The sequence below is a fragment of the Trematomus bernacchii genome, unplaced genomic scaffold (genome assembly GCF_902827165.1).
Source record: "Trematomus bernacchii unplaced genomic scaffold, fTreBer1.1, whole genome shotgun sequence".
Taxonomy (NCBI): Eukaryota; Metazoa; Chordata; class Actinopteri; order Perciformes; family Nototheniidae; genus Trematomus; species Trematomus bernacchii.
In genome coordinates, this window is record NW_022987689.1 from 11,268,235 (window position 1) to 11,280,635 (window position 12,401).

Here is a 12,401-nt window from a genome sequence, read left to right on the forward strand (position 1 = left end):
ACAGGGTCTTTAATGCAGTAAATTTGAAGCTATAAAGATTCAACAAGGAGAGAATTAAAAAATGATAATGAATAAGGTGAAGCAAAAAACTAGTGTCGCTATCTTCGCATTTGTTTTCTCCAACTAGGTTGTTAATCCGGACTTTTTTTTTATATTAACACTTTACATGCCGGCTGCAACTTAAAAAGTAGATCCCTAAATACATTTAAAAGATTGTCCCCATATATGCTGTCCACAAACAGCTTTTGCATTTCCTATATCTATCCCCACTAATATATCCATTCTGTCCATCTCTCCTGCACTCCTTCCTTCTTTCTTCTTGCCCTCAGGTTAAGTCCTGTTTACTCATTTGACCCCACTGGTCTGCTGTTTAAAAATGCATGAACAATAAAAAAGGATACTCTCTCTCCCGCTCTCTAACTCGCTCTCTCCCCACTCATCCATTCATCCGTCCATCTGCTCATGTTTGTGCAGAGCTCATTCAGGCCCTTAAAGGAAATGGGAATCCTCCGTAGTGACCCTGCAGTCACTGTGGAGACTAACTGATATCCTCTCAGTCAACATGTACAATTCCTTGGCTACAAGGTAGGAACCCATCAGGAACTCAATATCCCATGGGGCATTGGGGCTGATGTTTTTTAAAGGGTCCATTTGACCCGTAGGACCTTAAAGATGAGGCTCTTTAAAGACGTAGATATTCCACAGGGTATACCCCATGTGTCAAGCACTAACTAGGACTTCATATCCCAGAGGGCCATAGTGCTGGTGCCAAGTTCCCCAAAGAATTGAAAGAGCGGGCAGATATTTTGTTTCTACTAACTGTTTTTGTGTTTACTTTGCTTAGGTGTAGTTTTTTCATTTATGGCCAACTATTTTGTTATGGTTTACTGTCGGTTACTTTCATTTGTTGTATTAATACTGTAGTATTAATTTATGTTAATAAATTAGAGACATGGGAGTTTTTAATCGTTACTATGAGTTAAAGTAAAAAATAAACATAATTTCTGATTTGTTCTCTATGGTGTACCGATTGGCTATAAGCGTCAATTGCTGTTTTTTTTATATCTCACTTCCAAGATATGTGTCCACGGACTACTGCTCTTGCAAGGGCTTTCATCATTTGGCCATAGACTCAATAACCGTTGACCAACTTATTTTGCCATATAAACGCTTAACATTCCTTTAAATACAATTGTTCAAAACAATTCCATTAACATTACACATATTTGCTTCTTTTCTGTCAACCCTCACAACCCTTATGCTGCGTTCACACCGGCCGCGATGCGAATATTCGCATCGCTCCAATCGCTCAAGTTTCACCGCGGCTTGCAGCTTGTTTTATCGCGTCATTCAAAAGAGACATACCGTTGACGTGCCGCGCCGTTGACGGACAGTTGAGGTTGTTTACACTTCCATGCAAGATCGTTTTGGTTATTTCTGTCCTTGAATATGGAGGAACAACTATTGCTGCTTTGTACCTTCTGTGGAAGTGTATCGTATATCTCCGGGAACCCACTCACAGTCACAACGATCATCTCTTCCATCTTTACAACTGATCAACAGCAGGACGTCAGAGGGACGTCAGAGGGAATCCCAACGCTGATTGGCTTTCGCGAGAACGCGTCACGTGAATTTGACGCTCGAGTTGAAAAAATTGAACTCTCGCATTTGACGCGGCCCCCTTCAATCGCCTCAATCACGTGATTCGCGCCGCGTCCACCGCTTCATGCTCGCCGCCGGAGTGAATTCGCGTCTGTCCGCGTCTCTGCATTGACTTTAAATGTAATCGCGCCGCCCCCAAACATCGCATCGCGTCCGGTGTGAACGCAGCATTAGAACATCTTGTAACATCAGGTTTCTTCTCCTTTTCATAATGATTGAAACTAGTGCTGCTTTCCAATGTTCTTGTCATGCTTTAGCGCAATACACTTATCATAATGGTAGCACATTCAAACCATTTCTAGCTGTGTAACCGGGGACCCTCACTGTAAACTTTGAACACTTAATGTATTCATATGTGAGATAGTGTCATTTTCACCCTATTCAGAAGTAAAGGGGTAGATAAGACGTCTAAAATCCCAGATCTTACGTTTTTTTGGGTTCTTCTCATAATTATTATCTTATCCTTTGTCAATGTGGAGGTCAGAGGTCAAAGATGTAGAGGAGCTGAAGTTGTTTTGTTTTTTTGTAGAGACAGATGGTTTTGGGAGCATTTGATTTACATTCATCAGTAATACATTTGATTTGGGTGAAATCAGTACCAAATACTGTATATCAATGATGTAAATGTAAATAAAACTAGCAAAAGCTCTGTGATGTAAGTGCCACTAAAGGGAGCAACAAAACCCAGAAATAAGGAAAATACAAGTCACTGAAGGCCTAACGGAACGTATAAAATGTAATTTTTTACCATTGTCCTCATTATTACGTCTTACTTTACAATCCATACCGGATCAAAATCCATTAAACAAGCTGCATAACGTTGGTGAATTAAGTGTGAGAAATCTCTTTAACAATCGTACATGTACTTTAAGTTTGTTTCAATGTCACATTCAGAGTTACATCTGCATCATTAAACAGACATTTTTGAATGGAACTGCGGTACAATAGCAGACGAATAGAACAAAACAGACCAGCAAGGACAAACGTTTTAAAACAGCGGGAGAGCCATCAATCTTTCCCCGGATCAATTTCCTAAAGGCCGGGAGATCAGGAATAGAGCCGGAATGGGGTTAATCTGTGGAAATTATTTTGTTATTAATAATAATTTCTCAAATATCTAATGGGCGAGAAAGACGGACTGTAACACTAATCAAAGCTGATGGGAGAGTCTGTCTTTGCACATCAGAAAATGTCCTCCCGTTGATTGCTTTAAGTGGTGTATGGATTTAGTTCCTATGTATTCACTCTGAGTAAAAAATGAAATGCATTAATCCCAATGTATTTCAATTAAACGGTACGATTCTTCGCCCGTGCTAACTCAACATTTTCACCTCAAAAAGTTTTACTCAAAAAGAGTTGCATTTAGTGCTATTACACTTTGTATCCTCTGCAACTCAGCAATTTTCATTAGGAAGTAAATGTACTCTGATTCAATTTAATTGCTTTGTTGCTCATAAATAGTCACAATATTATGTTGTTAATAGATTCAATGGCTGTGTGTGTATTCACATGTGATCTTGGCGAGTTAAAACGAGCATAATGAAGTAGCAGAGAGCTGCCTTCATCCCCAGACCCCTGAAACAAGCAATTATGGCTAATTCGTTCTTTTTAAAAAGACAAGGGGAAGCCATTTGTCCTCGATCACACACACACATGCACACACAAGCACAATGTGATAATATTCATGTCTCTACCCCCCCCCTCCACAAACACTTAGGAGCTAATTATTGTTATTAGCATCATGGTTGAAATCCCTCCACAAGGACATGTCAGCACACTTCAACATCTGTACACTCGCTTTCTCTCATCAAAGAAACGAGGGAGACGGGGGGGGGGGGGGGGGGGGAGAGGAGGGAAGAAGTGACACATAAAAATGTCCTGAGATCACCTTGAAAAGGCCTTAATCAAAATGTTCCACACTTCCAAGTCATTTTGTTTCACACACAATGACACCATTTCACTGCAGTGGTAATTGCCTCTCGGAAAAATATTGGCTTAATATATACATGAATATTGATTTAGCCATAAGCAGCAGCACCGTTCCCATTATAGGCCAATGTGGCTCTGATTTTACTATTATACCCATCACACGGCCATTACGGACAAACGTGTTTACTACAATGACAATATAGTTACCATAAAACATGGATTAATTCCTATTCAAGATGAATGCTATAAACATGGCTGAAGATCCATAAAGTATGGATTAACTTGCATATAATGCATGTCAATGGAGCAGCAGGACTGAATATAGGGTATAATGCAAACAATGTAACTCAGTGCTATGGTTTCCCTCTGCTCTGCAGGTTTGGTGGAATGTCCTTCAGCTCCTTCTGGGCAGATGCAAGATGGGACATATTACTTTCCCCATGGGCTGGATCTGTGCTGTGTTCCCCTCCCGGTTGTTTGCACCCCGACTACCTCCACAGGTAAGCATCCGTTACGCATCCTGATCAAATGCCCAAACCACGTTGGCTCTCTTCTTTTAACACAAAGGACCAGCAGCTCTACAGTGACCTCCAGAATCTGAGATAAAGTAGAAACAAAGCACCCTATAAAGAGTGAGTTTTGAGGGTTTAGCTGGATCAGTACCTAGGGTATGCAGAGTAAAACACTTTTACAGGTGATGCATCAATAAATCAAACTAAGGCAAGCATAACAATAAATGTCCGTGCATTGTATTAAAAGGTTTGATCAACTTTATTGCAACGTTTTCATCTCCCATTGCCTGACAAAGAACTCTTCAAGATTGAAACATGGCATTAAGATGGATTGAGACTCTGAGTTAACGCCATAGGCTAGACCTACAGTATGCAAAATGTAACAACGTGTTAGAGCTACTTTGGTGTTGGGGTACAACACAACATGAAGCAAGTAGTAGCAAACCCCTCACTACATTCAATACTCTTTATAACAGTCATGACAGTATAACCCTTTGTTTATTTGTTGTTATGATGCAGTGCTAACGTCAGTAAGATCACGGCCTAAGTCACTTTGGCAACCCCACGATCTTTGCTGTTGTTTCAGTTTGATCATCTCAACATATTTTGTGGCTGCACTAGAAATATCTGCGCATCACATTCCTTTGCTACATTCTAAGAAATGTGCTAAACAACACAAACACTCACTGGCTGGCTTTTGTCGTGACACTTGTCCATATTAAGCTCACCATTTATCTGCCTTTGTTATTAACACAATGGACAGGTCTCAGCACTTGACTGCTTTTCAGTGTCTTCCACAAAGACTTACCGGAGATGCTACAGAATAAACACACCCACACACCCACACTCAGACACACAAAATTAACTGTTGTGCTCTCGTCTCTAATGCATCTGTCATATCGGGGGTAAGCCCCTTTGATCTCTCTCTCCGTCTCTCTCTGACAGCTGGCTTGCTGCTCACTGGTCCTAAATGAATTGATATTTCTTCTGGCCACTTGAATTTGTCACTTGACTTCTCGGTGTAATCTTCACTCCTTAGCGACTGCGCCGTCTGCTCGCGTGCATGTGCTCAGAAACCCGGGTTACACAGCTTTGTGCTTTGGATGAAAACACATGGCTAATAGAGTCGCTGACTGTCAGGCCGCCAAGTCAGGCAAAATGCCTCGAGAAGGCCTCCATGATGAACCTGTCAAAGGTGATCTCATTTTTCCTTCAAACGCTAACAATGAAACGTAATCGCCTGCAGCAGCATGACTAATACAGTGGAAGAGAAATCAGAATGTACTGGCTGTGTAAGTACCACTGTTTGCATTCACCTACAGCATGCAGGGCAAGAGTTGTGTTATGCTTAGCTTCTGACTGGTATTACGGATAAATGTCCCTGTCTGTCTAGCTTAGTGATGCAAGAACAGAACTTTTGTGAAACATCTAACATTTTTATGTAAAGCATTATTGTCAAAGAGGGTTAGTAAACTTGAGCATGGTGCATTTCTATAGTCCCTTTGAAAAGAAAATGTTTTGGAAGACGTTGGAGCAGAATAATGCTATAGTTTAAGGGATTACCATATTTTCCGGACTATAAGTCGCACCTGAGTATAAGTCGCTCTTAAAAAAAACATATATAAGTCGCTTCGGTGTATAAGTCGCATTTATCCACTGAAGTCTTCATCCTCTGTGTCGCTGTTAAACACTTCCGCCAACTCCGGGGGAAGTGTTTAACCGCGACACAGAGGATGAAGCAGCATGCCCTGCTCCGGGCTGTCCTCAGACTCTCCATCAGAATCAGCTCCGATTAGACCGGCCTTTCTGAATCCCCACAGGATGGTGTCGGTCGTCACTGAAGCCCATGCTGTGTCGATTCATCCCACAACATCCTGGAAAGTTACGTGACGCATCCTCCCAGTTCTTATTATACATCCATGATCCTCCCGGTTGCTGTGACTTTTTTCTTCTTCGGTGGTACAGCAGTTTTCAGTTGTCACGATTGTATACAGTGCCATCTATTGGCCGGAGTTTGAACGCAGTCAGACAAAATACAATATATAAGTCGATTCGGAGTATAAGTCGCAGGACCAGCCAGACAGGTAAAAAAAACGCGACTTATAGTCCGGAAAATACGGTATTACTGACCTCAAAAGATCTTTGTGGAACTTGGCTCCCCGCAGTGTAATATTGAAGCATATCAATCCAAGTTATTTGAAACGAAAGAAAAATGTTTTGTTAGTTTGGTTTCATATCTACTCAGTGATATGATCAAGATATATTTTGCGTACATAGATCAACCAAAGCCAGTATGCTATCTGTGTATGTGATACAGTAAGTGAGGGTCCACTTTAGCCTTGATGATCACAATCAGTAGGGGTCACTACGTGGCAATTCTCGATAACCCCCCTCAAGAACCTAAAACCAAAAATGAAATTATTCAGCATGGCAAGTGTAGTTAGTTTTTAAATGTAATTTCTTCATATCAGTTTGTATCTGTTTTAAAATATCAAAGTCCGTAGGTTTAACAGGTAGACCAGAAGAAGCATTAGTTAACGACTTACAACATGTACATTTCCATTCAAATGAAACAAATCACATACTCAACCTCCCATCTGTTCCTGGCTTTCCTTCAGTCTTTATATATCCATCTGTGTTGGTGTCTGTCTGAGTCCAATCACTCCATATCTCTATCAAAAGCACGCTTGAGGAATATGGCACAATAATATTCAGCATAAAATCAATGGCTTGTTTAATTTAAACAGGGAGGAAGTGGGAAGGCTGGGTAATTGCAGAGAAAGGCCCACAAATCAGCCGTCCTTGTTATCCCATTTGACGGACCATTAAACGTCTGCAGAAATAAACATTATTTTTAGCTTAACTACCAGCTTCTGCTGGCTATAGCGTGGACGGACAAATCATTCCAACAAAAAAATATAGAAGGAGGACAAAAGTCTGGGTTGTTTGTTTATGCAATCATGTTTGTATTTATTCCCTCTATTTAAATTGACAGCTGACCGTTTTTGATAGATCCATTGAAATATATAAACAAAACAGTTTTTTATATTAAAGGCATTGCTAGAAATACGTAATGTAATCAATTGCTGGGACAACGTTTTATACTCAATGGTTTGATGTTGAAGCCAATGCAAAGTATTGTTATAGTTATTTTGTTGTGAACATGAGAACTTCATTAGGAAACCGTCAAATACAAAGTCAATAATATTTTCAACAACATGCTTTGACCTCAGTCGTCAATGATTTTGTCAGTGATTTTTAAAAAGCTACTGTATTAAGACCTTATGACGAATACACTAATAACTTGATTAAAAGGCTGGCACATCACACTTCAGCTACAAACAAATCCCGAAATGTCATTTATTCCATCTTGGTTTTGAGCAACCAACCACACAATGATTTAATTCTAGAACAAAACGGATGCATTCCCAATGGTCAAAGCCATTGGGAATACAATGGAGCAGCAGCAGGGACAGTTTGAGTGGAGGCAGTAATATGGAGATTACTTGGACTATGAAATAGGATGGTTTTACTGGGTAGATGATGATAGAAGGAGGCCTCTTCACCATCTCCACCTGACTGACTGAGGAAATTACTCTTTCCCTATCTGTCACTGTAGTAACCCCCAGCGCCCCTCCAACGCCCACCCCTTATATTTATCTCTGTTTGAGAGAACAAAGCAGATGTATGTTAGATACCCTTGTAACCTCCCCCAGCTCCTCTCCTTTCTCACAGATAAGACGTTTTTTTTATGTTGCCCTTGATAAATGTTCCCCCGAGGAGATGTCAGAAATTAACTTTATCTGGTCTTTAATTACGATACATGTGCTTTGATGCATCTCTCGCCCCCCCCCCTCCTCCCAAACCCCAACATCACCCTCAACAGCCCACCCCCGACACTGTCATTTTCAAAGCTATTTTAAGACAATGTGTGATTATCTGTGACATTGCTTGACATGTGCCTCAAGACTGTCTCTCTCTTCACTATCTCCGCTCTCTCCCTCCGCCTCCCGCTCTCTTTCTTTCTGTCTCTCTCTAATCAAAAAGCCAAACCATGCAGACAGCTCAGAGCAAATAACAAGTCACTCCCCGCGGATGTTTGAAGATGACGGAGCGACCAGAGCGACGACGGAGGAAATGCACTCTGATGTTTCCCAGTCTTGAAGCCAACGCGATATTTCAACCAATAATTTTTCACCAGTATTTTCAGATTTGTTCCTTCATTCACGGATATGCATGAGTTATTTGTAATGTAGCAATAGATTTGGACTTTATTCCAAATGCTTAGATTGTTAGAAGCAATCCCCCAAATGCTAGGAATGTATAACTTTACAAAAGTAGAGATCAAGCACGCACAAATTCCATGAGTTTTGGGTTAGGCCAATAAGTCCTTAAATTGAACGTATACAGTAAGTTTCAAACTACTTAAACATCATATTATATAACTGCCATGTGTCAATATCAGAATAGCATTTAGGACAACTAAAAAACTATTCTCATAAACTTCTTCGGATTTGACATCTCTGGTAAGAGCTGATTCAGTTTAGGTAACTAAAAACAATATTGTTTTAGTGGAAAAGTAATAACGATGGTTAAAAGAAACCAACGTAGGAAGTTTGTTTGTAATGGGAAACAAGTCTCCCGTGTCAAAAGTGCATGATTTCCATCCTTCTTGACCTCACACCAGGCTTTAATGGCAATGTAACAAGTGTATGCAGCACACCCCATTCCTGTCATAGACATGCTAATAAAGTTAGCCTCTTTACTAACCATAACCATGATTATTCTCTATTCCTAACAAGACATAACCCTAACCATAGTTAATATACCATAAATAAGAAATGCTGGTGTGGTTGTAGAAGCAGCGTAGGTGTCAATAACCTAATAGCAGTTTTTCGGGAATTGTCCATCATCAAAGCTCTTGTTTGGCAGTAGAGCTTGAACATTGGTTGACAATCACAGTGTTAATATAAAAATAGTCTTTCATCATGAAAAATGATGGAAACCAACCACGCTCATCAAAACTGTACATTAACTTGCTAGAAAATAGGGGCAAATGTGCCTGGGGGTACAGTTATTCACTGACGACTGGGACAAACCAATTACAATACAAATTTGAATCTCCTATTTTTAAACCCAATTTATAATACTGTACTGCTATAGTACTGTAAACAAGTTTTATATAAATCTCAAACGAAAATTCTGAAGATAGAATCTACGGAGCATTCCACTCTTTTTGTATTTTTCTAATTAGGTTTATCTCTTATTTACCCCTCCCACCACCACCATTTCTTGTTGCAAACCAAACTAATGACAGCGAATGTTTTAAAATATAGAGCAGTCAAGTCTGAAAGTGAAGACTGGGACAACGTCAACATTTATATTAAAGCAGGTTTAGATGCCAAGCAGTGAAACATTGATGAAATTACCCATCTACCTCCCCTCAGATGGTTGCCCATGTATCATAGCCAGAACAAATACCACGTAATTACATAATTAATCAGATCATGTATGTTTCCTTTCCCTCCCTTCATTTTTTCCCTTCTTTTGTACAAGAGTCAAACGCATGTAATCACTTGTTCTGTAATGTAATCTGATCAGGGCCATGTAATTCTTCATTTTCCAACAGCTCCCTGGAGCAACGGATCTGAGAGCGAGATGAATGTGGCTGAGCCTCTGTCCCTCCTCTCTCTCTCTCTCTAAATGTGGCTCCTTCAGTGTGGTTAACCGCTTGGCTGTGTTTCTGCTGGCAGCTGCGCCTCCCGCCACAAGACAATACCTGTCCTCCTCACTTGTCTCTCCATCTATCTATCTATCCATCCATCCATGCTCCACTTTCCTTTCACCTCCCCATCTTTATCTCCTCCAGTCAGCTATCCCCCTTCGCTTCAGTCTCCTCATCCTCCCCTTTCGTCCCTCACTTCTCCTTCCTCCCTCCCTCCAGTGGCGACACCAACCATCAGGTCCCATCTATCTGTGTGTACGTCAGCAATTAGAGCGTCGTGGCAGCCAAATGCCAGCCATGTCCCCAAGCTACACACACACACTCAAAGGCTATGCCCCGACAAAACAGGGAGAGAACAAATCACACCATAATGTATAATCTCGCTGCGCTTAAATCTCATTATATTACAGACATATGGATTTGGCGGCATGCACAGCCGGGTGCTATAAATTCCACCAATCGTAAATTATTAAAGGAAAGATAGAAATGACCGTTGCCTGTCCGGATTAGCTGTAAATCACACTCAAACATGGTTTGTTTAAGGAATTAAGTCCCACGTGGTGTGAAGGACCTAACAGGGTATTACTTTAGTCACTGGGTGGTAGGGAGGGTCAAGTTTGAGCTGCATTAAAATATCAAAGGATTACAGGTTCAAGTCATAAAATAGACCAGGGCCTCCCGCTAGGAAGCCTTTTCTTTATCTGTGTATATACCAGCAAGCTCAAAAAAGAGAAAAAACGGTTTCACTGCTTCACTAAAGAACCTTACTTTTCCACCCAATTGCTGTGTTCTACCAGAGAAAGCCTGATAGCCAAGGAAAAGAGCAACACAAATAAAGCAGAAACCCACAGTTTGTAACAGCCCCTCCACTCTCCCTGCCTCAGTCCAGCCCTCCTGGCTCAATCTTTGAAAAAGTGGAATTCAATTTAAGGATAAACTCGGCCAAGCAAAGGTGAAAGCAGGCCGTGAGAGGGCAGCCCCGGCCCTCTGCTGTCAGCTCGGCTTTTCATTATCGCTATGTCACTTCAGAGGAGATGTGAGGGGTTTCATAACACAAGGACATGACTCAGTTCAGATGGAAGCTAAGAAATCTGCTGAAAAATACAGAGTCTTCGTGTTAACCTGTGTCTGCTAACACACAATGCTGTACACTCATGCAAGGGGAGGTCTGGGTGCGACAGTAGATGGCTTATCAATCATTACTTGCATCTAGGAGCGTACAAGTTAGATTTGAATGTGTATTTTTTATTCTCAGAATTAAATAAACAGATACATTTGCTAATTATCTAAGGCCACGTTCAGCACTGTATGAACATTGGCAGCCAATTCCTTTAATGAGACTGTGTTGACCAAACAAATAAATGCAAACGCTAATTTTTCACAGATTTTTTTATAATCTCTTCATAGAGATGTTTCCATAAGAATGCAGAATCTGTGGGCATGGGGACATGCTTTAGCTAGGCATCTTGGTTTCCGTTTGCAGTCCGAGTGTTGACTAATCAATTTTGTTCAAGCTTTGGTCGAATGCAATTTAACATTCTATTTGGGAGCAATAGCAGGAAACCATTGGCCAAAATGCATTCTCGGAGCATATTCGTCTGACCATTTTCTTGATACTATGAAACCCCCCAAATATTGCCCCTTGCCCCAAGAGGCTTAACACTGTCCGATTTTTAGCAGATGCATTGAGATTATACGTTATAAAGTGAACACCAGGTTTTTCTTGTTTTGAAATAAATGTTATGCATAGAGTAGTGTATATACCAGTATCCTGGTGTACACTGAAACGTTGGCAATTGTGACAGTATAAATACTAGTGTGGTGTGGCACCCCCTCATTGTGACCAGCCTCATTCAAATGAATGGGAGGGCTGTGTCTTCTACCACAGGACAAAAGTCAGCCTCAGCATTGCTCTGGGTAATCCACAGAGCATGCTCTCAATAGAAAGCAGTCCACAGTGAAATGTATAGAGTTTCCTAAAACACTGATTCTGAAAAAAAAGTGAGGCCTTTTAAACTTTTTTAAGATAATTGTTCAATGTTGCAGGCACAAACCAAATCACATTTACTTCCATTGTTGTAGAGACTGATCAGTTAAACATATTGGGAAATAAAACTGTTATAATCTTACACACCTATAAGCCAATGCATAGTATCCCTTCTCCCTCTGATATCTACATTGGGAATGCCTTTGCTTTAAGACTGGGATGCCTCAGCAGTGCAACAGGTGCTATCAAAGTGCTTCCTCAATACACACAGAGCCAGCATTTAAAAACATCAGAGGGAGGGACTAAAGAGAGTGGCATTAGACTTTGAATGGAGAGGGATCTAATACATGGATGGTCCTCTTCCTCAGTCAGCCCATTGACTCCAAACTGAGCCTATTAGCAAGACAACACACCACTAATGGCACTGCTACTGCAGCTACTGCCCCTCATGTGTATGGAGACCACACACACACTCAAGCCTCTTCACTTTTCCCACGCTATTGTTACCTACAACAACGGTGTATTATAGCGTTAAACCAGATCAAAGTTCCATTAGATAACCATCCAAAGTCTCCTATGATGAACT